Source organism: Salmo salar, chromosome ssa24 (assembly GCF_905237065.1).
Source record: "Salmo salar chromosome ssa24, Ssal_v3.1, whole genome shotgun sequence".
In the NCBI taxonomy this organism is placed as follows: Eukaryota; Metazoa; Chordata; class Actinopteri; order Salmoniformes; family Salmonidae; genus Salmo; species Salmo salar.
The window spans coordinates 42,657,661-42,684,874 of record NC_059465.1 but is presented as its reverse complement, the minus strand read 5'-3'; the positions used below and the strand labels follow the sequence as shown (position 1 = coordinate 42,684,874).

The window sequence follows — 27,214 nt, the reverse complement described above, 5'->3', positions numbered from 1 at the left end:
GTTGAATACTTATTGACTCAAGAAATTTCAGCGCTTTATTTTTTATACATTTGTAAAAATGTCAAAAACATAATTCAACTTTGACATTATTGGGTTATTGTGTGTAGGTCAGTGACAAAATACATTTCAATTTTATCCACTTTAATTCAGGATGTAACACAACAAAATGTGGAAAATGTCAAGGGGTGTGAATAGTCTCTGGAGGCTATCTACATTTCCACAGAAGTACAATTTTGTAGTTATTTCTGCAACAAATTACAACATACTGTATAAACATTTAAATACTTTCTTTCATCAGAAACAGAATTTTAATATTTTAAAAAGTTTTAATATAAAAACAAAAGTACTAAATACAATTTCACCTATCAGTAAGATTACAAACAATAAAACATTTTACATTGTACTTTATAAAAGCAATATTCTCATACTATGTCAAATATACAATGAAATACATAATATACCCATTAAGAAAATATCTTACATATTGCAATAGTCTTGTAACAGAATGTATAAGGCACAATGTGAGGACTCACTCACAACTCAATAACAACTGTTATTCCTTCACATGCCACCAAGCTGCCCGCCACAACAACAATATCTCAATGAAGGCCCCTTGACCGTGGTGGTCTCATCCCACTAAGGGTGTCCTGTATAGGGCAGCATGGGGTAACACAGACCAGGGTTGGGGTCAATTCTAATTAAAGTCACTCAAATCAGGAAATGATTTGAATAAAAAAAAAAAAATGTTTTATCAACTTTTTAAATAAATAACTTCTATTCTACAGTTTATTGAGAAGTCTTTCAAAATATATGTTCAATTATAGAATTACAATTGACCCCAACCCTGGTGTGGACTACAGGAAGTCCAGAGGAAAGGCTGCTGGGAGGGAAACAGCACATTACAGTGGTATGGCTTCAGCTCTCACTGGTACCAAGCAGGAGCTCTGACCCAGCTCTCACTGGTACCAAGCAGGAGCTCTGACCCAGCTCTCACTGGTACCAAGCAGGAGCTCTGACCCAGCTCTCATTGGTACCAAGCAGGAGCTCTAACCCAGCTAATATACAGACACCAAGCAGGAGCTCTAACCCAGCTAATATACAGGCACCAAGCAGGAGCTCAAACCCAGCTAATATACAGGCACCAAGCAGGAGCTCAAACCCAGCTAATATACAGTAATATACAGACACCAAGCAGGAGCTCTAACCCAGCTAATATACAGACACCAAACAGGAGCTCTAACCCAGCTAATATACAGGCACCAAGCAGGAGCTCAAACCCAGCTAATATACAGTAATATACAGACACCAAGAGGGAGCTCTAACCCAGCCAATATACAGAAACCAAGAGAGAGCTCAAACCCAGCTAATCTACAGGCACCAAGAGAGAGCTCTAACCCAGCCAATATACAGAAACCAAGAGAGAGCTCAAACCCAGCTAATATACAGTAATATACAGACACCAAGAGAGAGCTCTAACCCAGCTAATATACAGGCACCAAGAGAGAGCTCTAACCCAGCCAATATACAGAAACCAAGAGAGAGCTCTAACCCAGCTAATATACAGTAATATACAGACACCAAGAGAGAGCTCTAACCCAGCTAATATTCAGTAATATACAGACACCAAGAGAGAGCTCTAACCCAGCTAATATACAGACACCAAGAGAGAGAGCTCTAACCCAGCTAATATACAGACACCAAGAGAGAGAGCTCTAACCCAGCTAATATACAGACACCAAGAAAGCGCTCTAACCCAGCCAATATACAGACACCAAGAGAGAGCTCTAAACCCACCCCCAACCTGCCACTACTACTCTCCCACACCCAAAGACAAACACAACTGACACTGTGCCGAGCCCACCTTCTCTCTCTCTCTCCCTCCCTCCCTCCCTCCCTCCCTCCCTCCCTCCCTCCCTCCCTCCCTCCCTCCCTCCCTCCCTCCCTCCCTCCCACTCACTCACCCAACCACCCCCCTCCCTCCCTCCCACCTCCCTCGCACCCCCCCTCCCTCCCTCCCTCCCTCCCTCCCTCCCTCCCTCCTGACATTGGATGCACTAACCGGACAGATGCCAATGCAACGACTGAGTTGTTGTGAGCATCCAAAAACCATGAAAGGTCGGAGAGGGTTGCTTTGTTCCTACACTGTTGAGTCCAACAGCCACTCTTGTGGCCGTCGTTTCCATGGTTCAACATTGCAGTGGGGGCAGCCACAACAGTTAGCAGATCCACTCTTGGGTTGTGCCTCGCTAAAATATATTTGGATTAGAACTGGAGTTTAGACAAAATATAGAATCCTCCTTGTTTTCTCTCTTGACATCAAGTGTGTGTACCTTCCCTGTGGCTCAGTTGGTAGAGCATGGTGTGTGTGCAACGCCAGGGTTGTGGGTTTGATTCCCACGGGGGGGGCCAGTACATAAAATAAAAAAAAGAAATGCATGAAATGAAATGTATGCATTCACTACTGTAAGTCGGTCTGGATAAGAACGTCTGCTAAATGACTAAAATGTAAAATGTACCCGCTCTCGTAGTAGTGTATGTGTGTGGGCTTTGCTCCATCTCTGCATGGTAAAGCTCCTGGATGTCGACCCTCTGTGCCTAATCTCACACAGTCAACAAAGAAGGCACGTCAGATGCTGTTTTGGCCGTCGACACCAGAGCAGCTAAATTCACTGGATTTTCTGGGGTTTAAAACGTAAAGGGGACTTTGAAAAAGCTGCTTCTCAGCAGGAGCTGAGGATTGAGACTATGGTCCTATTCTGGGACTGAGACTATGGTCCTATTCTGGGACTGAGACTATGGTCCTATTCCGGGACTGAGACTATGGTCCTATTCCGGGACTGAGACTATGGTCCTATTCCGGGACTGAGACTATGGTCCTATTCCGGGACTGAGACTATGGTCCTATTCCGGGACTGAGACTATGGTCCTATTCCGGGACTGAGACTATGGTCCTATTCTGGGACTGAGACTATGGTCCTATTTTGGGATTGAGACTATGGTCCTATTCCGGGACTGAGACTATGGTCCTATGTAGTTGTTTCTTCGGGATGGAAAAATGTTTTCAGTGTAAAATGAAAGAACAAAACCCAGAGATAAAAGTCGGCAGAGAAGATAATGGACCTATATATGTTTCAATAAGATCATCTTTCAGAACTAACGATCACCAAAGACTGAAATTCCAAAAATGTCATAGAATGGAGCCCCCATTGATTTAGTTATAATGTTTGAGTCTCCCCCCTCCCTTTGCTAATGGTTAAACAGGTGCAGCACAATACTGTCCGACCCATTCCAGCTCTCCTGATCCTGTTCCTGGGCCAGTGAGCTCTTGGCAGTGTGAGTTGCACAGAGGCACATAAACACACACACACACACACACACACACACACACACACACACACACACACACACACACACACACACACATACGCAGAGGGAGAGATGGTGATGTGTGGTACCACCCGTCAGAGTACAGAGAGGGAGAACAATAGAAAAGTCTCCACGTCAGCATGGGATGTCAGAGGAATTCCATCAGACGGATGGATGGATGGAGGGATGACTGACTGGAAGGATAGAAGGATGGATTGGTAGATGACAGAGGTGGGGAGATTGAGAAGTGATGTGACAAGGGGTGGAGGGTGGTTTTTTTCTTTCTCTCCTTGTAGTCGGAGAGAGAGATTCAGAGAGAGATCCAAGCTACTGTCTCATGATTAATAGGTACCATTAAAACCCCTCCATTAGGTTTGTACTGAAATACATTTGGAGAAATTGAGAAGTAGAGTTTTCTAAATGATGTCAATTAAAACTTCAGATATGTTAAAGAGACCCAAAGGGTGGTGTTAGAATAATGTATCCAACTGCAATTCACACTAAAATACTAGTGTGGTCTTGTACAAATATTGTATAATAGAAAATTAATATTCATAGCTACAGGTCTGAGATACTTTTGAAAATATATATACAGTTCCTATATATATTTTGTTACTTTACAGCCTTATTCTAAAATAGATTTTCTACAATACATTCCTGAGCAATCTACACACTATACCCCATAATGACAAAGCTAAAACATTTTTTGTTGTTGTAAATGTATTAAAAATAAAAAACAGAAATAACTACTTTACATAAGTATTCAGACCTTTCTCTATGAGACTCGAAATTGAGTTTAGATGCATCCTGTTTCCATTCGATCATCCTTGAGATGTTTCTACAACTTCATTGGAGTCCACCTGTGGTAAATTCAATTGATTGGACATGATTTGGAAAGGCACACACCTGTCTATATAAAGGTCCTACAGTTGACAGTGCATGTCAGAGCAAAAACCAAGCTATGAGGTGGAAGGAATTGTCCTCCACAGTGGCCTCCATCATTCTTAAATGGAAGAAGTTTGGACCTACCAAGACTCTTCCTAGAGCTGGCCGCCTGGCCAAACTGAGCAATCGGGGTAGAAGAGCCTTGGTCAGAGAGGTAACCAAGAATGCGGTGGTCACTCTGACAAAGACCTAGAGTTCCTCTGTAGGGAGAACCTTCCAGAAGGACAACCATGTCTGCAGCACTCCACCAATCAGGTGGCCAGACGGAAGCCACTCTTCAGTAAAAGGCACATGACAGTCCGCTTGGAGAGATCCTTGATGAAAACCTGCTCCAGAGCACTCAGGACCTCAGACTGCAGCGAAGGTTCACCTTCCAACAGGACAACGACCCTAAGCACACAGCCAAGACAACGCAGGAGTGACTTTGGCAAAAGTCTCTGAATGTCCTTGAGTTGCCTAGACTTGAACCTAATCGAACATCTCTGGAGAGAGACCAGAAAATAGCTGTGCAGCAACGCTCCCCATCCAACCTGACAGAACTTGAGAGGATCTGCAGAGAAGAATGGTAGAAACTCCCCAAATACAAGTGTGGTATCTCAGATGGGGGGGGGAGTAAGGCCTAAGAGGGTTTTTATAAATAAACATCAAACAGTGGGTCTTGCGTTGGGTATATAGAGATGACCAGTTTACAGAGGAGTATAGAGTGCAGTGATGTGTCCAATAAGGAGCATTTTTTGGGGCAGATGGTTTAGATAATTTCGTCTTTAAGGTTGCTGCCCCGATCATCACCAAGCCTGTCTCTGACCTTTTTAACCTGTCTCACCTCTCTGGGGAAGTTCCCATTGCTTGGAAGGCAGCCACCGTGTGACCTTTATTTAAAGGGGGACGATCAAGCTGATCCTAACTGTTATAAGTCAATTTATTCCCAAGTTGTTCTAAAACAAGTGTTGTGTTCAGTATTCCCAAGTTTGGCAACAGATCTCCTCCAAAAATTGCCATACCAAAATATCACCCTGTGGGGACACCTCTTTTCTTATCTGACCATAGCTTTGGCCTGGCGATGCAAATACCATCTTGGTGGCGGTTTGAAGGTTTTGTCTCTGACCCACCATATTGTCTGGAGCTGCAGAGTTCTGCCAGACTTCAGAGAACAAGAACATGTTTGTCGATCAGAGTTTTGGCTCGTCCCTTGTCAAGGCTCCAGGAGGTGTGTGTGTGTGTGATTTTACATCTCATCTCTCTCTGAACAGCTTGATTCCCCCAACAACACTACACGTCCCCAAGGATCTGTCTTACACTCTTCAGTTTCTACATGAGGGACTGAGACCAAGAAAACGGGTTGTACGGCATCCATATTAGGAAGTCCCTAGCATGAACACAACTGAGGGAGTTTCTGACAACTGAGAGAGTTCCTAATATGGATGCCGTAGTGGTGGAACCCAGAGTTTGGTCCATGACCAACTACGCCATTTTGTGGTGCTCATCTTTTACATAAGTTAATAAGACATTTCCATATAAGTTATATGAAACATTTTTGGTAAACAATGAAATACATGGAAAACAAGAATATTTTATATTTGTCACAATATGTCCTTTAGCTTTGAGCCGCCACATATATAAATCAGGCTCCAGAGTGGCGCTAAGGCACTGCATCTCAGTGCTAGAAGCGTCACTACAGATCCTGGTTCAATTCCAGCCTGTATCACAGCCGGCTGTGATTAGGTGTCCCATAGGGTGGTGCACAATTGGCCCTAGTGTTGTCCAGTTAGGCTTTGTAAATAAGAATTTGTTCTTAACTGACTTGCTTAGTTAAAATAAAGGTAAAATGTAATTATTGGCTGCAATGAAATATAATAATTACAGAACAATGCTAAAGTTAAATGTCTTCTTTACATGCATGAGGTCACAATGACATTTATTGTAAAAAAAATTAATATAAAGTGAGTAAAAACACTTTCAATACCTCCAAATCGGACACATTCCAATGTCCCTCTCTGTCTGTGGAGTCTCACCAATCAGACATGTGTTCCTGCTTTATCCTCTCGCTACATATTGAACAAATTAAGAAGTTGAAAATAGACGTAGACTAGGGAGAAGTGCAGCTGCAAAGGGGACAGCAGGAGTGCCAGAGTGTGAGCAATCCTCCCATACTCAAGGCCTCCCCTGTCAGTCCACACAGCCCCACATCGGTGCACAGACACACACTGCCCACATAGCACTGCCATCTGTCCTGTAGGGAAATCAAAGCCACCAGGGCTACAGCCAACAACATGATGCCAGGCCATTTCCTCTCGTTGTTACAGGCTTTGGTTTTCATTTTTTGATTTCGACGTTGGTTCTGTTTAGCCGTGGACATGATTGCAGTCGTCCTTGTTGGTCAGGATGTGTTGCACCTGTCGCCTCGTTACTCAGTCGTTAGTTTCACCTGTGCCGGCACAGCTGATATTTAAAGAGCCACAGAGCCAATGTCCCAGTTTACATGATAGATGTCGGAAGAACTAGACTACTACACCCTCTTTCAGTTTGTGAACACAAAGACATTTATTTTGTGTCTCCGTGTTTGGGTTGTTCCACATTTATTTTCACTCCCTAAGTTGGTGTGGGTTTGAATTTTTTTGGGGGGAGCAAATATAGTGGGTGTCCATGGTGTTATCAGGAAAATATAGTGGGTGTCCATGGTGTTATCAGGCAAATCTGTGGGTGTCCGTGGTGTTATCGGGCAAATATAGTGGGTGTCCATGGTGTTATCAGGAAAATATAGTGGGTGTCCATGGTGTTATCGGGCAAATATAGTGGGTGTCTATGGTGTTATCAGGAAAATCTAGTGGGTGTCCGTGGTGTTATCGGGCAAATATAGTGGGTGTCCATGGTGTTATCAGGAAAATCTAGTGGGAGTCCGTGGTGGGGATCTTTCCAGAAAACCATTTTAAAACCATCAGTGACTCATTTGTTAGTTCTTTTTTTTCTGTTGTGTGACAATTTGTAGTTTATTGGGAAACGTAACAAAATGTGTCCCAGTTTTTTTTTTTTTTTTTTGTAGTTGCTAAAATCACTCTGAAGCAGTGGAAAGTTGCAAAATATACAAAAAGTAAATTACAAATATTTTGATTTGGGAGCATTTGTGGGGAACTCTACTTGGGAGATACTGGATAAATATACAAAGATGAATCTGCTCATCATTGCAAAGCATTATGACATCAAAGTTTCAGATGCAGATTCAAAAGCAGCTGTCAGAGTTAGTCTGTACTGCTTTGGTAGAGAAGGAAAATCCTCCCATAGAGGGAGGACGATGAATAGAGTCCTACGGGTGGTAGAGAACACCCCATAGAGGGAGAACGATGAATAGAGTCCTACGGGTGGTAGAGAACACCCCATAGAGGGAGGATGATGAATAGAGTCCTACGGGTGGTAGAGAACACCCCATAGAGGGAGAACGATGAATAGAGTCCTACGGGTGGTAGAGAACACCCCATAGAGGGAGGATGATGAATAGAGTCCTACGGGTGGTAGAGAACACCCCATAGAGGGAGGATGATGAATAGAGTCCTACGGGTGGTAGAGGACACCCCATAGAGGGAGAATGATGAATAGAGTCCTACGGGTGGTAGAGAACACCCCATAGAGGGAGGATGATGAATAGAGTCCTACGGGTGGTAGAGAACACCCCATAGAGGGAGGATGATGAATAGAGTCCTACGGGTGGTAGAGAACACCCCATAGAGGGAGGATGATGAATAGAGTCCTACGGGTGGTAGAGAACACCCCATAGAGGGAGGATGATGAATAGAGTCCTACGGGTGGTAGAGAACACCCCATAGAGGGAGGATGATGAATAGAGTCCTACGGGTGGTAGAGGACACCCCATAGAGGGAGGATGATGAATAGAGTCCTACGGGTGGTAGAGAACACCCCATAGAGGGAGGATGATGAATAGAGTCCTACGGGTGGTAGAGGACACCCCATAGAGGGAGGATGATGAAGAGTCCTACGGGTGGTAGAGAACACCCCATAGAGGGAGGATGATGAATAGAGTCCTACGGGTGGTAGAGAACACCCCATAGAGGGAGGATGATGAATAGAGTCCTACGGGTGGTAGAGGACACCCCATAGAGGGAGGATGATGAATAGAGTCCTACGGGTGGTAGAGAACACCCCATAGAGGGAGGATGATGAATAGAGTCCTACGGGTGGTAGAGAACACCCCATAGAGGGAGGATGATGAATAGAGTCCTACGGGTGGTAGAGAACACCCCATAGAGGGAGGATGATGAATAGAGTCCTACGGGTGGTAGAGGACACCCCATAGAGGGAGAACGATGAAAAGAGTCCTACGGGTGGTAGAGAACACCCCATAGAGGGAGGATGATGAAGAGTCCTACGGGTGGTAGAGAACACCCCATAGAGGGAGGATGATGAATAGAGTCCTACGGGTGGTAGAGAACACCCCATAGAGGGAGGATGATGAATAGAGTCCTACGGGTGGTAGAGGACACCCCATAGAGGGAGGATGATGAATAGAGTCCTACGGGTGGTAGAGAACACCCCATAGAGGGAGGATGATGAATAGAGTCCTACGGGTGGTAGAGAACACCCCATAGAGGGAGGATGATGAATAGAGTCCTACGGGTGGTAGAGAACACCCCATAGGGACGATGATGAATAGAGCCTAGGTGGAGAACATAGAGGCAGAAAGAGAATAGGTGCAACGGAAGTGGTAGATCTTGAACACGAGGGAATAAAGAACATGAGAGGAGGTAGAGAACACACAGAAGAGGATTAGTGAACAGGCCATTTGGTTAAAACGGCTAGAACCAGAAGAACGTGCAGCGAGACTAGTACCAGAAGAACGTGCAGCTAGTCTAGAACCAGAAGAACGTGCAGCGAGACTAGTACCAGAAGAACGTGCAGCTAGTCTAGAACCAGAAGAACGTGCAGCGAGACTAGTACCAGAAGAACGTGCAGCTAGTCTAGAACCAGAAGAATATTCAGCTAGTCTACAACCAGAAGAACATACAGCTAGTCTACAACCAGAAGAATACACAGCTAGTCTACAACCAGAAGAATATACAGCTAGTCTACAACCAGAAGAATACAGCTAGTCTACAACCAGAAAAACACACAGCTAGTCTAGAACCAGAAGAATACACAGCTAGTCTACAACCAGAAGAATACACAGCTAGTCTAGAACCAGAAGAATACACAGCTAGTCTACAACCAGAAGAATACACAGCTAGTCTACAACCAGAAGAATACACAGCTAGTCTACAACCAGAAGAATACACAGCCAGACTAGAACCAGAAGAATACACAGCTAGTCTACAACCAGAAGAATACACAGCTAGTCTACAACCAGAAGAATACACAGCTAGTCTACAACCAGAAGAATACACAGCTAGTCTACAACCAGAAGAATACACAGCTAGTCTAGAACCAGAAGAATACACAGCTAGTCTAGAACCAGAAGAATACACAGCTAGTCTAGAACCAGAAGAATACACAGCTAGTCTACAACCAGAAGAACGTGCAGCTAGTCTAGAACCAGAAGAACGTGCAGCTAGTCTAGAACCAGAAGAACGTGCAGCGAGACTAGTACCAGAAGAACATACAGCCAGACTAGAACCAGAAGAACATACAGCCAGACTAGAGCCAGAAGAACATACAGCCAGACTAGAGCCAGAAGAACACACAGCTAGTCTAGAACCAGAAGAACATTCAGCCAGAATAGAACCAGAAGAACGCACAGCCAGACAAGAACAGGAACGTGAGCATGCCATTCGATTAAAAGAGATGGATCTGGAAGTACTCCGAATCCAGTCAGACCATCCCTGCACCCTCAACAGAGTTTGATCTTGGTTGGAACAGCCTTTTATCGCCTTTTTCACCGAAAAGGAGGTGTACGTATATTTTACTCTGTTTGAGAGGTTTGTCAAATCACTAAAATGTCTGTGAAATATTTAATTAATTAATAAACAAATACAACTTATACAAGAGCTAGGTACATGCTGTGTACTAGGAAGAAAGTAAATACCGCCAACATCAATGGGATAGCGTTAACACAACCAGATATGTTGAAGAGCCCTAAAGGACATTAGAACATAACTCCTTTTGACCTCTGTCTGAGGAAGGCTGAGGCCGATACGTAAGCTTAATAAACAAAGGTGACACTAGCAAGCTCAGTGTGCAAGTTTTGATTTTCTTTCCCACGCAACAAGCAAATTCAGATGTGTGAGTGCTTTCCTATTTTGTACCTCTTTTTTTTCCTCTATATCAAAATAGATCCAGTCCAATCTGGCAGCTGTGAGGTATCTGTTCCCTTTCAGTCTGTCAACATGGGCACCACATACTATGGGGAGACGCACTCTTGAGACTTCGGTTGAAGGATCTACAATTACGCATGACAAGGCCAATGAAATCCAAGCCTCACTGGAAGCCCCGCCTTCCAAAGGTGACATGAGTAAGGCTCAGATTCATTCCTTCAATTATACCGCTCTTCGCCTCGGTGTGAACAGGAACGATTCACACTACTAAAACAAATAATTGGAACACGAGACGTTTGTACCAACTAAACTGTCCCTTAGTGGTGGAGCGTTCTCACCCCCTGGACATTGTGTGCTGAAGTTAGAACTTGTCCTCATATGTTTTCTAACCACAAACCAATGAGTTATTTGCATTACCACGTATGGCATATAAACTCCTTGGAAAGACCTTTAGCATTTTCTGAGGAAGCTTGGAATTACCGACACCGCCTTTCTTTTCCCGGATGCCGGTACATCGGCTGGGAGATGGATTGGGTGGTCTACTAGCGCCGGCTTATGTCAGCTAGCATGCTTAACTTCCGGCGAGTGAAACTTATTAGCTTTCCCCCGCCGTTATGGCAACCCCATCCCTAGGGGTTTGCGTGAACCCCCGATGCAGTAGCCCCCAGAGCCTTGGCACGGGTCTGAGTGACCGGTGCGCCCCTCCGCAAAAAACATGTATTTGACAATAACGTCCCCATGTTTGGCAAATGGGGTACTACGTCAGCCATTGCCAGAGCCCCCTGTGCCTGTAAAGGCGCCAGGCTTCATCTATCACAATGTATATTGGAAGCTTTTCCATGTTTAAATGCCGCCCCCCTCTGTTACCCTACATTCCACGGTGTTCACAGGGTTCAAGGGGTATATCAATCTCCCCAGAGTGAGAGTGACAAGTTTGGTCACTGTCCACAAGGGGGCACCCCTCCCCATAGGTGGCTTATACTGGGATTCATTCCTGATTCCTGCCTGTAGCTCACCAGTCCCTATGGGGTATCTAGTGCCAGGTTATGGGCTCTATAGAACACTAGCTGTTGGTAGCAGGCCATGCTATTATCCAAAATGCAGTCTCTGTAGTTCATATATGCCCCCAAATGAGATGTCTGACTCCAGTTCAATGCTTTTCATTCTTGGAATTATATTACGAATCACCTCTGTCTGTTAAAATAGAAAGGGTCTGTTTTTCAGAACTGTCTGTCCCATTCCCAGCTAGGTTACAAGGCGCTTTGTCGCCAATACCTATGACTAGTCGGTAGGGTAACCACCACAATAACGCTTTCCCCCTGAGTCTATTTTTAATGCGTGCGGTCCAGCGCAGGGTGACAGCCGGTTACCCGAGCTCATCATAAACCGAGTGAGGCTCGTTGTGACAACAGTATCCCCAAGTGGCATGGCCAATCAGGGCACGTCACTGATCACCGGAGCCCTGATACCCAGAGTGGGCTGGGTTTTAGGCAGACCTTGGCACATATAGAATACACTGTTTTTTTCAACCGATGTTCCACAATGTTCACGGGTGTTAAAAGTGTGTGAGTTCGATGAGAAGTGTTCCTTTTCCATGTTCAGAAGCACAGTTTTCAAGAGTGGTGGAAATGGAAGAAGAACCTCCTTCAGATGACACTTCACGGGAGTCTCGCTGTCTGCTACGACCAATGGCGTGCAATGAGAAGTGTCGCCCTGGATAATGCGAACAGTGACATCAGGATACATACAGGCTACAATTTGTTGTGCATCCCCCATGTTTCTGCAACGTCATCAAGTTGACATTTCCCGAGGCCTCAGCACCAATTTTGAGGTAGAAAATATCTTCCTGTCTCCAGAAACAGGCAATCTGAGTGGTTTCTATGTCGAAGAACCGGGACCTGCTGGTACAGCCGGTATTCCTGGATACGAAATGGTACAGGACTTTCTGTCCAATTCTACACCTACGTGCCCTCACCAAGTACCTCAGAATCTACAAACTTAGAATGCTCATGAGCCGCCGGCTTTTACAGCGATTGGCTGGTGGTGGCGGAGTCGAGGGGGGCAAGCAGTGTTACACACATCCAGTCTTCATAAGAAAACAGAAAAAGCGCTGTCTGACTCTACCTCAGTGTATTCCGTTTCTGGGTCTCGAGCAATGCTCACTCAAGTATCACGCTTTTCTATCTCCACAGGGGGTGTCCGGGTTCCAGCTCTGCTTAGCCATATTTCAGCTGGGTCGCAGTGCATTTTTCACCACTGCCTACTGGGGATGATGTCTTCTTTGATGGAAGTAGTTCACGTGGGGCTATCAGCCCTTCTAGTGCTGAGTGCAAGCCACTCCTCTCACAGCCTAACGCCGGTCGCTTCATCAGGTGTGGAGGCTCTCCCAGGTATGGGACATTTTCGCCAGGACTGACGTAGATCTTACGCATTGTGAGAAAACTTGCAGTGCCGTCTTTTTTTCACGTTGAGAACGTACGCTCTGGCGCACCAGTGGCCTCGTACCCTCCTTTACGTGTTTCCGCCAGTGGTTCTGATTCAGCCCACATTGGAGAGGGTGCACTGAGAGGGCTTACCATTGATTCTTGTCGCTGCCCATTGGCCCAGGCAGCCTTGGTTTGTGTAGATAATTTGCCTTTTAGGTGGGGTATCCGTGAAGACTCCCGTTGCGCAGGGACCTGTTTTGGCAAGCAAGGCCCGTGTGGTCCCGTGTGGCTCAGTTGGTAGAGCATGGTGTTTGCAACGCCAGGGTTGTGGGTTCGATTCCCACGGGGGACAAGTATGGGGGGAAAAAATGTATGAAATGTATGCATTCACTACTGTAAGTCGCTCTGGATAAGAGCGTCTGCTAAATGACTAAAATGTAAGGCCGGAGATTTGGTTCCTATGGGCCTGGCCATTAAGAGGGCCAATCTGATGGTTAGAGCTTTACCTTCCGAATGTTATTGCTACCATTCAGTCTGCAAGGGAAATCTTCACGATAGGGCTGTACGCAGGTAGACTAGTGGTCAGAGTGTTGGGCCAGTAACTGAAAGGTTGCTGGTTCGAATCCCTGAGCTGACAAGGTAGAACTCTGTCGTTCTGCCCTGAACAAGGCAATGCACAGATTGCCTTATCTGATGCGGGTCAGGTCTGGGGGGAGTCTGCCATGGGCCGTTCCACTTAGTATCCGTTGGAGTCGGCTTGGGGTGTGATTATATTTCCCCATAGTTTGTTGAACAGAAATTGACTGACTGATCGGGAATGTAAAGTTATGACTATAACTACTGTTCCCTGAAGGAGGGAAATGAGGCACAGCAACTATTTGGCCGTGCACCGCCGTTCCTGGGCTCGGTGAAAAGCGCTATTGATTGAATGAATCCAACCTGTGGAAGGCTGGGCTTCCAGCAAGGTGTAGATTTCTTTGGCCTTGTCAGGCGTGATTGTAGATCTTTCAACAGAAGCCGTGAGAGTGTGACTCCCCACAGTGTGTTGTACCTCGTTTCCCTCTTTCAGGGAACAGTAATTATAGTCATAACATTACATTCAGCTAACCTCCCTAAGATACCGAAATGTTCAGTAGAGGAAAGCTAGCCTAGCGTACAGTAGAGGAAAGCTAGTCTAGTGTACAGTAGAGGAAAGCTAGCCTAGCGTACAGTACAGGAGAGCTAGCCTAGTGTACAGTAGAGGAGAGCTAGCCTAGCGTACAGTAGAGGAGAGCTAGCCTAGCGTACAGTAGAGGAAAGCTAGCCTAGCATACTGTAGAGGAAAGCTAGCCTAGTGTACAGTAGTGGAAAGCTAGCCTAGCATACTGTAGAGGAAAGCTAGTCTTACTCCCTGTATAGTGTACTACTTCTGACCAGAGCTATATGGACCCTGATAAAAATAATGGTGCACTATGAAGGGAATATGGTGCAATTTTGGACAAATACATTACATGTGAGCATTGATAAAACGTGTCACTGATCGCTCTCCATAACATATCTCCATGTCAGGACGAGAAGCCCTTAAGATTAACTTTGTTGTGGCAATTTACCCGGGGCATTAAATCCCAACACTGAAACAGTGCATTCCAAATGGCACCATATTCTCTATACTCTATACTGTAGAGAACTGTGTCTTTCAATCTACAGCCATCAGTAAAAACATTGACACTGGCAGGCAGCGTCATACTGTTTACAGATAGTTTATCATCGGCTCCCATTCTAGTTCATGACATGGGATCGTACTACAGAGAGGAGAAAGGAAAATAGATGTTATCCAACTGATCCCCCTCATCCAATATATCACTGTAGCAGCACTGCTAACAGCCAGCACTGACATAGATATCTGTTACAGGTTAAGGAGACAGGCACGAACCACAGACTTTAGCAGCTTTACGGTTGACGTCAGCCTCCTGTCCTCTGTAAAAATGGGAGGCTGAGTATAACATCAAATCAAATTCAAGTCAAGTTTATTTGTCATATGTACAGGATACACACAATGAAATGCTTCCTGGCAGGTTCACTGTAAGTAACATGCATTGTTGTGTCAGGTTTTTAAAAAGAGGCTATTTGACCTTTGTCCTCCTCTTCGGTAACCTGGGTAACTCTCTGCGACTGGAGTATCAGTTTCAGTGTGTTGTTTTGTTCAGTGGACTAAACATCAAGGAGGTTTCGGTGAGTAGAATGATTAGATGGCCTTTGACCCTGTGTTTTAGGCCCAATCATGTGACATAGCAATATTTTATCCTGTGTTTTAGGCCCAATCATGTGACATAGCAATATTTTATCCTGTGTTTTAGGCCTTATCCATAAAGGAGAATTACACCAAAAATAAAAGCTATTGTCTGAGCATGGCGCTGGACCATCTGACATTTACATAATTTAGAGGCTCTTATCCAGAGCGACTTACAGGAACAATTAGGGTAAAGGTCCTTTCTCAAGGGCACATTGACAGATTTCCCCTAGTCAGCTCGGGGATTCGAAACAGCAACTTTTTACGATTACTGGCCCAACTGCTTAACCACTAGGCTACCACCCAGCCCATGAAAAGAAAAGAGGACAGTTTGATCGAATATGGTTTAAATGGAGGTTAAAACTCAGGCATGGCACATGATTGGGCCCTATGGAATCAATGGACAGTCATTGAGATCGTTCGCGCATACAAGATTTCCCGCCAAACATTCATTCCATCCCAACATGCAACACCAGCGCTGCCTGTTTGCTGGTCCGGAGATAAGTTAAATTCTCCTGAAGCCTACAGAACCGTACGTCGTACACAGTAGGTACCTTAAACTGTTTCATGCCCCACTATGCTATGCCTCCCATCCTGCCTGCTCTCCCTCTCTCTCTCCCCTTGTCTTTTCCCCTCCCCTGGTTTCAGTCAGTCAGAGTAAAGTGCACATCATTGCCAGCTAAGAGCTCTGGGTAGCTCTGGGCACCGTCCCTGGTCGTCCCAGAGAAACACCAGTGGTTCTGGCGTGGGCGGGCCTCACAGACAGGAGCAGAAAGGCACAGATGGCACTAATGGAGGAGAGGAATCCAACTGGGGGACCGGGACTGAGCCACACCGCCTCGGCCAAATAGCTCTAGTGGTTATGTGTCTGTCTGTATGTATGTCTCTACGCTCAGCCCAACCCAACCCGGGCTCCTAGCTCTACCAAGGTTAATTCCAATCCACAGCACTCCAGCATAAAGAATTTAGAATGATGAAATAATCATAACAGGACAGGAGGAGAGGACAGGAGGAAAGGACAGGAGGAGAGGACAGGAGGAGTGGAGGAGGTAGAGAAAGGGGGGGGGGGATCTGACTGGAAGCATGCCAAGAGGATCAGATGGAGCTTGGATGGTAGGATTGCGCTTGGATAGCTAGCGACTAGCGACGTACTGGAGCCTTGTCCAATTCGCAAACAGCAGGGATTGATTCCCAACCTGCCGCTCAGCAGGAAACTGTCTCTGCTTGTAATTGAGTGACAGAGGACATTGTGTTCAAATACAGAGCTGCACCACACAAATAAGTACTTAAACAATTGGAAAATGTTATCGCCTGGTGCCGACAGAGGTGGTCGCCTCGCTTCAGGTCCTTAGGAAACTATTCAGTCATTTGTTTTTTTCATGTATTATGTCTTACATTGTTCGCCCAGGAAATCTCAAGTGTTATTACATACAGCCGGGAAGAACTATTGGATATAAAATCGACGTGAACTTACCAACATTACGACCAGGAATACGACTTTCCTGAAACGGATCCTTTGTTCGAGCCTCCACCCTGGACATGGGATCTAATCCCAGAGGCCCGACCCAAAACAACGCGTTCGCCGAAGGAGAGGCAGACGGAGCGGCCTACTGGTCAGACTTAGAAGGCGAGCACACCATCCACCGCTTCCGAGCATTTTACTCGCCAATGTCCAATCTCTAGACAACAAGGTGGACGAAATTAGGGCACGAGTTGCCTTCCAGAGAGAGATTGTAACAATCTCTGTTTCACGGAAACATGGCTCACTCGGGATATGTTGTCAGAGTTGGTACAGCCACCCGGTTTCCTGAGGCTGCATTTATTGTAGCTGGGGATTTTAACAAAGCTAATCTGAGAACAAGGCTTCCTAAATTCTATCAGCATATCGAATGCGCAACACGGGCTGGTAGCGTTCTGGACCATTGCTACTCTCAGGTCTATCCAACGCTGGTCTGACCAATCGGATTCCACGGTTCAAGATTGCTTCGATCACGTGGACTGGGATATGTTCCGGGTAGCCTCAGCCAATAACATTGATGTATACGCTGACTCAGTGAGTGAGTATATTAGCAAGTGCATCGGTGATGTTGTACCCACTGTGACTATTAAAACCTTCCCTAACCAGAACCCGTGGATTGATGGCAGCATTCGCTCAAAACTGAAAGCACGAACCACTGGTTTTAATTATGGCAAGGTGACTGGAAACATGACCGATACAAATAGTGTAGCTATTCCCTCTGCAAGGCAATCAAACAAGCAAAGCATCAGTATAGAGACAAAGTAGAGTCACAATTCAATGGCTCAGACACGAGACGTATGTGGCAGGGTCTAAAGTCAATCATGGATTACAAAAAAAAACAGCCCCGTAGCGGACATCGACGTCTTGCTCCCAGACAAATTAACTTCTTTGCTCGCTTTGAAGACAATACATTGCCACTGACACGGCCTGCTACCAAAGCCTGCGGGCTCTCCTTCACCGTTGCCAATGTGAGTAAAACATTTAAACGTGTTAACCCTCGCAAGGCTGCCGACCCAGACGGCATCCCTAGCCGCGTCCTCAGAGCATGCGCAGACCAGCTGGCTGGAGTGTTTATGGACATATTCAACCAATCCCTATCCCAGTCTGCTGTGCCCAAATGCTTCAAGATGGCCAACATTGTTCCTGTTCCCTAGAAAGCTAAGGTAACTGAGCTAAATGACTATCACCCCGTAGCACTCACTTTTGTCATCATGAAGTGCTTTGAGAGACTAGTCAAGGATCATATCACCTCCACTCTACCTGATACCATATACCCACTCCACTTTGCTTACCGCGCCAACAGGTCCACAGACGACGCAATCACCATCACACTGCACACTACCCTAACCCATCTGGACAAGAGGAATACCTATGTAAGAAGTCTGTTCATTGACTACATCTCAGCATTTAACACCATAGTACCCTCCTAACTCGTCATTAGGCTCGAGACCCTGGGTCTCGACCCCGCCCTGTGCAACTGGGTCCTGGACTTTCTGACGGGCCGCACCCAGGTGGTGAGGGTAGGAAACAACATCTCCACCCCGCTGATCCTCAACAATGGGGCTCCACAAGGGTGCGTTCTCATCCCTCTGCTGTACTCCCTGTTCACCCATGATTGCGTGGCCATGCATGCTTCCACCTCAATCATCAAGTTTGCAGATAACACTACAGTGGTAGTAGTGTCGTCTAACCTCAGGAGGCTGAAGAAATTTGGCTTGTCACCTTAAACACTCACAAACTTTTACAGATGCACATTTGAGAGCATCCTGCCGGGCTGTATCACCGCCTGGTACGACAACTGCTCCGCCCACAACCACAAGGCTCTCCAGAGGGTAGTGCGGTCTGCACAACGCATCACCGGGGGCAAACTATCTGCCCTCCAGGACACCTACACCACCCGATGTTACAGGAAGGCCAAAAAGAACAACAACCACCTGAGCCACTGCCTGTTCACCCCGCTAACATCCAGAAGGTGAGGTCAGTACAGGTGCATCAAAGCTGGGACTGAGAGACTGAAAAACAGCTTCTATCTCAAGGCCATAAGACTGTTAAACAGCCATCACTAACATAGAGAGGCTGCTGCCAACATACAGACTCAAATCTCTGGCTACTTTAATACATTTAATAAATGGACTTAATAAAGGTATCACTAGTCACTTTAAATAACGCCACATTAATAATATCTACATATCCTACATTACTCTTCTCATATGTATATACTGTATTCTATACCATCTATTGCATCTTGCCTATGCCACACGGCCATCGCTCATCCATATATTTATATGTACATATTCTTATTCATCCCTTTACATTTGTGTGTATGAGGTAGTCCTTGTGAATTTGTTAGATTACTTGTTAGATATTACTGCACTGTCGGGAACTAGAAGCACAAGCATTTCGCCACACTCGCAGTAACATCTGCTAACCATGTGTATGTGACCAATAAACTTTGATTTGATTTGAAATGACTATACAAGTGATTTTATAATCTAGCACTAGAGAGAACATGATCATGATCAAAGTGCTTGAGATAACCAATTGGTAACCCAACCATGAGGTGTAATCCGACCCCCAAGACATAGGTGTAATGATAGCTTATAGGAAACCCTGGTCATGTAGAGACTGAACTAAAGCCTCAATAATTCCTATTAGAGATAGACCAGAGGCATAATTACACTGAGAGACTGACGCTAACCCAGATAGACCAGAGGCACAATTACACTGAGAGACTGACCCTAACCCAGATAGACCAGAGGCACAATTACACTGAGAGACTGACCCTAACCAAACCCAGATATATCAGAGAGATGTTACACGAAGAGACTGACCCTAACCTAACCCAGATAGACCAGAGACATGTTACACTGAGGGCAAAAAAAACAACCATTTGCTTACTTAATGTCTTCCAGTGTAACACCAACCACTAACTACCAACCAAAGGCAAGACCCAGCTGATTTGCATAATATTGATATGTCAGAAGAACACCCCGTGTTTAAGGGGTGAGGCAATGTAATAACAATGTAAAGTACTGAGAGAGAGAGAGAGAGAGAGAGACAGACAAACAAAGGGATGCGTCTGTGACTGTTTCCTACGTGCGTGACTGTTTATGTGCATTCTTACACACTTGTGTGTATTGTGATTGTGTGTTGTCATTCCCACCGGCGAGCCAGGATTCCCTCCACCGACGAGCCAGTGTTCCCTCCACCGGCGAGCCAGTGTTCCCTCCACCGGCGAGCCAGTCTTTCCTCCACCAGCGAGCCAGTCTTTCCTCCACCGGCGAGCCAGTCTTTCCTCCACCGGCGAGCCAGTGTTCCATCCACCGGCAAGCCAGTCTTTCCTCCACCAGCGAGCCAGTCTTTCCTCCACCGGCGAGCCAGTCTTTCCTCCACCAGCGAGCCAGTATTCCCTCCACCGGCGAGCCAGTCTTTCCTCCACCGGTCGAGCTAGTGTACCCTCCACCAGCGAGCCAGTCTTCCCTCCACCGGCAAGCCAGTCTTTCCTCCACCAGCGAGCCAGTCTTCCCTCCACCGGCGAGCCAGTGTACCCTCCACCAGCGAGCCAGTCTTCCCTCCACCAGCGAGCCAGTCTTCCCTCCACCGGCAAGCCAGTCTTTCCTCCACCGGCGAGCCAGTCTTTCATCCACCAGTGAGCCAATCTTTCCTCCATCAGCAAGCCAGTATTCCCTCCACCAGCGAGCCAGTATTCCCTCCACCAGTGAGCCAATCTTTCCTCCACCAGCGAGCCAGTCTTCCCTCCACCAGCGAGCCGGTGTTCCCTACACCAGCGAGCCAGTATTCCCTCCACCAGCGAGCCAGTGTTCCTTCTACCAGCGAGCCAGTCTTTCCTCCACCGGCGAGCCAGTCTTTCCTCCACCAGCGAGCCAGTCTTTCCTCCACCTGCGAGCCAGTATTCCCTCCACCGGCGAGCCAGTCTTTCCTCCACCAGCGAGCCAGTCTTTCCTCCACCAGTGAACCAGTATTCCCTCCACCAGCGAGCCAGTCTTCCCTACACCAGCGAGCCAGTATTCCCTCCACCAGCGAGCCAGTGTTCCTTCTACCAGCGAGCCAGTATTCCCTCCACCAGCGAGTCAGTCTTTCCTCCACCGGCGAGCCAGTCTTTCCTCCACCAGCGAGCCAGTCTTTCCTCCACCAGCGAGCCAGTCTTTCCTCCACCAGCGAGCCAGTATTCCCTCCACCAGCGAGCCAGTATTCCCTCCACCAGTGAGCCAGTCTTTCCTCCACCAGCGAGCCAGTCTTCCCTCCACCAGTGAGCCAGTGTTCCCTACACCAGCGAGCCAGTATTCCCTCCACCAGCGAGCCAGTATTCCCTCCACCAGTGAGCCAATCTTTCCTCCACCAGCGAGCCAGTCTTCCCTCCACCAGCGAGCCAGTGTTCCCTACACCAGCGAGCCAGTATTCCCTCCACCAGCGAGCCAGTGTTCCTTCCACCAGCGAGCCAGTGTTCCCTCCACCAGCGAGCCAGTCTTCCCTCCACCAGCGAGCCAGTGTTCCCTCCACCAGCGAGCCAGTCTTTCCTCCACCAGCGAGCCAGTATTCCCTCCACCAGCGAGCCAGTGTTCCCTCCACCAGCGAGCCAGTATTCCCTCCACCAGCGAGCCAGTATTCCCTCCACCAGCGAGCCAGTATTCCCTCCACCAGCGAGCCAGTCTTTCCTCCACCAGCGAGCCAGTCTTTCCTCCACCAGCGAGCCAGTCTTTCCTCCACCAGCGAGCCAGTGTTCCCTCCACCAGCGAGCCAGTGTTTCCTCCACCAGCGAGCCAGTGTTCCCTCCACCAGCGAGCCAGTCTTTCCTCCACCAGCGAGCCAGTCTTTCCTCCACCAGTGAACCAGCATTCTTCCAGTAGTGCCGGATGGAGATCACATGCAATCTGAGCTGAGGGGTGAGGCCAGCGTTCCTCCAGTGGTGCCGGTAGGATTGGGATCACATCCGTTCTGAGCTGAAGGGCGAGGCCAGAATTCGGGGTCACATCCGTTCTGAACTGAGGGGCGAGGACATTGTTTGTCCAGTGGTGCCGGCAGGATTGGGGTCACATCCGTTCTGAACTGAGGGGCGAGGACATCGTTTGTCCAGTGGTGCCGGCAGGATTGGGGTCACATTGGTTCTGAGCTGAGGGGAGAGAAAAGGTGACGCACTGCGACAGGACAGGAGGCCCCGTAATTGCATTGAGCAGTCAGGTGGTGACACTGTGTGTGTGTGTGTGTGTGTCACAGACTGTTACCATGCTGCATCGCGGGGGCACGTGCCAGGGCGGCTGCCCTCCCTCCCTCACCCCATGGGGTGGCACATAATAAAGTCCCTGATGAGGCTAATGCAGGGAGAATTGGCTCTGGAACATAGCCCAAAACACAGGTCAAAGGGTAAAGCGGTTTAGGAAGGAAGAAGCGCTGTAGCCGCAACAAACAGAAATACCTTTCTTTAGACATACATATATATATATATATTTAGTGCTGATGTGAAACTTACTAACGATGAGGTGTCTGTTTAGTGTGGTATTAATCATATTAATTTTGGATGGTTTTGTGTTCTAATGATTTGAATGTTTTATGAACCCATTCTGTTAATTGGTTTAATTCATGATTCGAAATTAAATATGTTTTCCTCAATTTAGAAATGCATGGGAACACCTCAAGTTTAAAACAAAAGCCTCTATCACTGATACTGTAAACTCCTTAATGTGTAATTAGAGAAATTAATAAATATCTCAGTTATTAAACAACAAATTATTCCAAATTCATTTTGAATAATTCCACTGCTAATGATGTGCCAGAAAACATGTTGTCAAACAGATACTGTTGTCATGACTACAATTAGAAAAAGGTCAAACAAAAGAATCAATGTGGTAATTAGCAGTAATCACAGACTGAACAGAGATAATCGTTTAATGTCTCAGAATTAATACAATCTCTTTGTTGATACTGTACTCAATATGTCAAATACACTGTATGTTTATAATAAAGCTTTAAATGTGGAATTCAAGATTGTGTGTGTTCCTGTGTGTGTGTGTGTGTGTGTGTGTGTGTGTGTGTGTGTGTGTGTGTGTGTGTGTGTGTGTGTGTGTGTTCCTCTGCACAGCCCATGTCTACCCAGTTCAGGCCATACTAAGCCACATCTCACAGTTGGATTCCAGAAACAACAGCCTCCCCTTTAATCTAGTGTATAAGGCCTGGAGCCTGCAGCTGGTTCTATCATGCTGTTATAAAGTCCCTTCAGAAAGTGTTCATACCCCCTTGACTCATTCCACCTTTTGTTGTGCTGCTACCTGTATTCAAAAAGGATTACATTTATTTTTTTCCTCAACCATCTACACACAATACCCCATAATGACAAAGTGGCAGTGATTACAGCTGTGAGTCTTTCTGGGTAAGTCTCTAAGAAGTTTACACAACTAGATTGTACAATATTTGCATATTATTCTTTTAGAAATGCTTCAAGCTCTGTCAAGTTGGTTGTTAATCATTCCTAGACAGCCATTTTCAAGTGTTACTATAGATTTTCAAGCCAATTTAAGTCAAAACTGTAACTAGGCCACTCGGGAACATTCAATGTCATCTTAGTAAGTAACTCCAATGTACATTTGGCCTTGAGTTGTAGGTTATTGTCCTGCTGGAAGGTGAATTCATCTCCCAGTGTCTGTTGGAAAGCAGACCTAACCAGGTTTTCCTCTAGGATTTTGCCTGTGCTTAGTTCTATTCCGATTCTTTTTATCCTAAAGAACTCCCTAGTCCTTGCCAATGACAAGTATACCCATAACATGATGCAGCCACCACCATGCTTGAAAATATGAATGAGTGGTACTCAGTGATGTGTTGTGTAGGATTTTCCCCAAACATAACACTTCGTATTCAGGACATAAAGTTAATTTCTTTGTCAACTTTTTTGCAGTTTTACTTTAGTGCCTTATTGCAAACAGGATGCATGTTTTGGAATATTTTTATTCTGTACAGGCTTCCTTCTTTTCACTCTGTCATTTAGGTTAGTATTGTGGTATAACTACAATGTTGTTGATCCATCCTCAGTTTTCTCCAATCACAGCCATTAAACTCTGTAGCTGTTTTAAAGTCATCATTGGCCTCATGGTGACATCCCTGAGCAGTTTCCTTCCTCTCCGGAAACTGAGTTAGGAAGGACGCCTGTATCTTTGTAGTGACTGGGTGTATTGATACACCATCCAAAGTGTAATTAATAACTTCACCATGCTTTGTGTAAAGCCAGTGTGTCTATGTATGAGGATGACTCAACACTGTACATGTCAGCTACTACAGCGACTGAAATGACTGCAACACTTAACAAAGAGCTGCAGTTAGTTTCAGAACGGGTGGAAAGGAATAAGTTAGTCCTAAATATAAAAAAAACTAAAAGCATTGTATTTGAGACAAATCATTCACTTAGCCATGAACCTCAACTAAATCTTGTAATAAATAATGTGTAAATTGAGCAAGCTGTGGTGACTAAACTGCTTGGAGTAACCCTAGATTGTAAACTGTCATGGTCAAAACATTTTGATACAACAGTAGCTAAGATAGGGAGAAGTCTGTCCATAATAAAGCATTACTCTGCCTTTATTTAACTAGGCAAGTCAGTTAAGAATACATTATTATTTACAATGACAGCCTAGGAACAGTAGATTAACTGCCTTGTTCAGGGGCAGAACGACAGATTTTTACCTTGTCAACTCAGGGATTCGATCTTGCAAACTTTCGGTTACTAGTCCAACACTCTAACCACTAGGCTACCTGCCGCCCCCTTAACAACACTATCAAAAAGGCAGGTCCTACAGGCTCTAGTTTTGTCGCACCTTGACTACTGTTCAGTCGTATGGTCAGGTACCACAAAAAGGGACTTAGGAAAATTGCAATTGTCTCAGAACAGGGCAGCACGGCTGGCCCTTGGATGTAAACAGAGAGCAAACATTAATAATATGCATGTCAATCTCTCCTGACTCAAAGTAGAGGAGAGATTGACTTCATCACTACTTGTTTTTGTGAGAGTTATTGACATGTTGAATGCACCAAGCTGTCTGTTTAAACTACTAGCACACAGCTCAGACACCAATGCAAACCCAACAAGACATGTCACCAGAGGTCTCTTCACAGTCCCCAAGTCCAGAACAGACTATGGGAGGTGCACAGTACTACATAGAGCCATGACTACATGGAACTCTATTCCACATCAGGTAACTGATGCAAGAAGTACAATTTGATTTAAAAAACAGATAAAAATACACCTTATGGAACAGCGAGGACTGTGAAGCAACACAAACATAGACACATGCATACACACACATGATAACATACGCTCTAAACACATGATAACATACGAACTACACACATGATAACATACGAACTACACACATGATAACATACGAACTACACACATGATAACATACGAACTACACACACGTACACATGGATATTGCGTTGTAGATATGAAGGGGGTGGAGTAGGGGCCTGAGGGCACACACTTAGTGTGTTGTGAATTCTGTAATGTTTTGTAATGTTTTTAAAATTGTAAAACTGCCTTAATTTTGCCGGATTCCAGGAAGAGTAGCTGCTGTCTTGGCATGAACTAATGGGGATCCATAATAAACCCCAGGAAGAGTAGCTGCTGCCTTGGCAGGAACTAATGGGGATCCATAATAAACCCCAGGAAGAGTAGCTGCTGCCTTGGCAGGAACTAATGGGGATCCATAATAAACCCCAGGAAGAGTAGCCGCTGCCTTGGCAGGAACTAATGGGGATCCATAATAAACCCCAGGAAGAGTAGCTGCTGCCTTGGCAGGAACTAATGGGGATCCATAATAAACCCCAGGAAGAGTAGCTGCTGCCTTGGCAGGAACTAATGGAGATCCATAATAAACCCCAGGAAGTGTAGCTGCTGCCTTGGCAGGAACTAATGGGGATCCATAATAAACCCCAGGAAGAGTAGCTGCTGCCTTGGCAGGAACTAATGGGGATCCATAATACATACAAATACAAATGCTGTTATATCTCCACCATCACCTGGAGCTGGTTCTATCATGATGTTATATCTCCACCATCACCTGGAGCTGGTTCTATCATGATGTTATATCTCCACCATCACCTGGAGCTGGTTCTATCATGATGTTATATCTCCACCATCACCTGGAGCTGGTTCTATCATGATGTTATATCTCCACCATCACCTGGAGCTGGTTCTATCATGATGTTATATCTCCACCATCACCTGGAGCTGGTTCTATCATGATGTTATATCTCCACCATCACCTGGAGCTGGTTCTATCATGATGTTATATCTCCACCATCACCTGGAGCTGGTTCTATCATGATGTTATATCTCCACCATCACCTGGAGCTGGTTCTATCATGATGTTATATCTCCACCATCACCTGGAGCTGGTTCTATCATGATGTTATATCTCCACCATCACCTGGAGCTGGTTCTATCATGATGTTATATCTCCACCATCACCTGGAGCTGGTTCTATCATGATGTTATATCTCCACCATCACCTGGAGCTGGTTCTATCATGATGTTATATCTCTACATCACCTGGAGCTGGTTCTATCATGATGTTATATCTCCACCATCACCTGGAGCTGGTTCTATCATGATGTTATATCTCCACCATCACCTGGAGCTGGTTCTATCATGATGTTATATCTCCACCATCACCTGGAGCTGGTTCTATCATGATGTTATATCTCCACCATCACCTGGAGCTGGTTCTATCATGATGTTATATCTCCACCATCACCTGGAGCTGGTTCTATCATGATGTTATATCTCCACCATCACCTGGAGCTGGTTCTATCATGATGTTATATCTCCACCATCACCTGGAGCTGGTTCTATCATGATGTTATATCTCCACCATCACCTGGAGCTGGTTCTATCATGATGTTATATCTCCACCATCACCTGGAGCTGGTTCTATCATGATGTTATATCTCCACCATCACCTGGAGCTGGTTCTATCATGATGTTATATCTCTACCATCACCTGGAGCTGGTTCTATCATGATGTTATATCTCTACCATCACCTGGAGCTGGTTCTATCATGATGTTATATCTCCACCATCACCTGGAGCTGGTTCTATCATGATGTTATATCTCCACCATCACCTGGAGCTGGTTCTATCATGATGTCTCTACCATCACCTGGAGCTGGTTCTATCATGATGTTATATCTCCACCATCACCTGGAGCTGGTTCTATCATGATGTTATATCTCCACCATCACCTGGAGCTGGTTCTATCATGATGTTATATCTCCACCATCACCTGGAGCTGGTTCTATCATGATGTTATATCTCCACCATCACCTGGAGCTGGTTCTATCATGATGTTATATCTCCACCATCACCTGGAGCTGGTTCTATCATGATGTTATATCTCCACCATCACCTGGAGCTGGTTCTATCATG

General features: G+C 45.8%; 1 protein-coding gene and 1 non-coding gene across 2 annotated transcripts in view; one reads left to right on the top strand and one right to left on the bottom strand.

Moving 5' to 3' along the window:
- The window catches only part of LOC106585928 (anthrax toxin receptor 2), a 119,093-nt gene that overhangs the window by 4,681 nt on the left and 87,198 nt on the right, over positions 1 to 27,214 (bottom strand). The window lies entirely within an intron of this gene.
- On the top strand, positions 13,273 to 13,346 carry trnaa-ugc (transfer RNA alanine (anticodon UGC)). The gene has a single exon. It is a non-coding gene; the product is annotated as a tRNA-Ala (tRNA).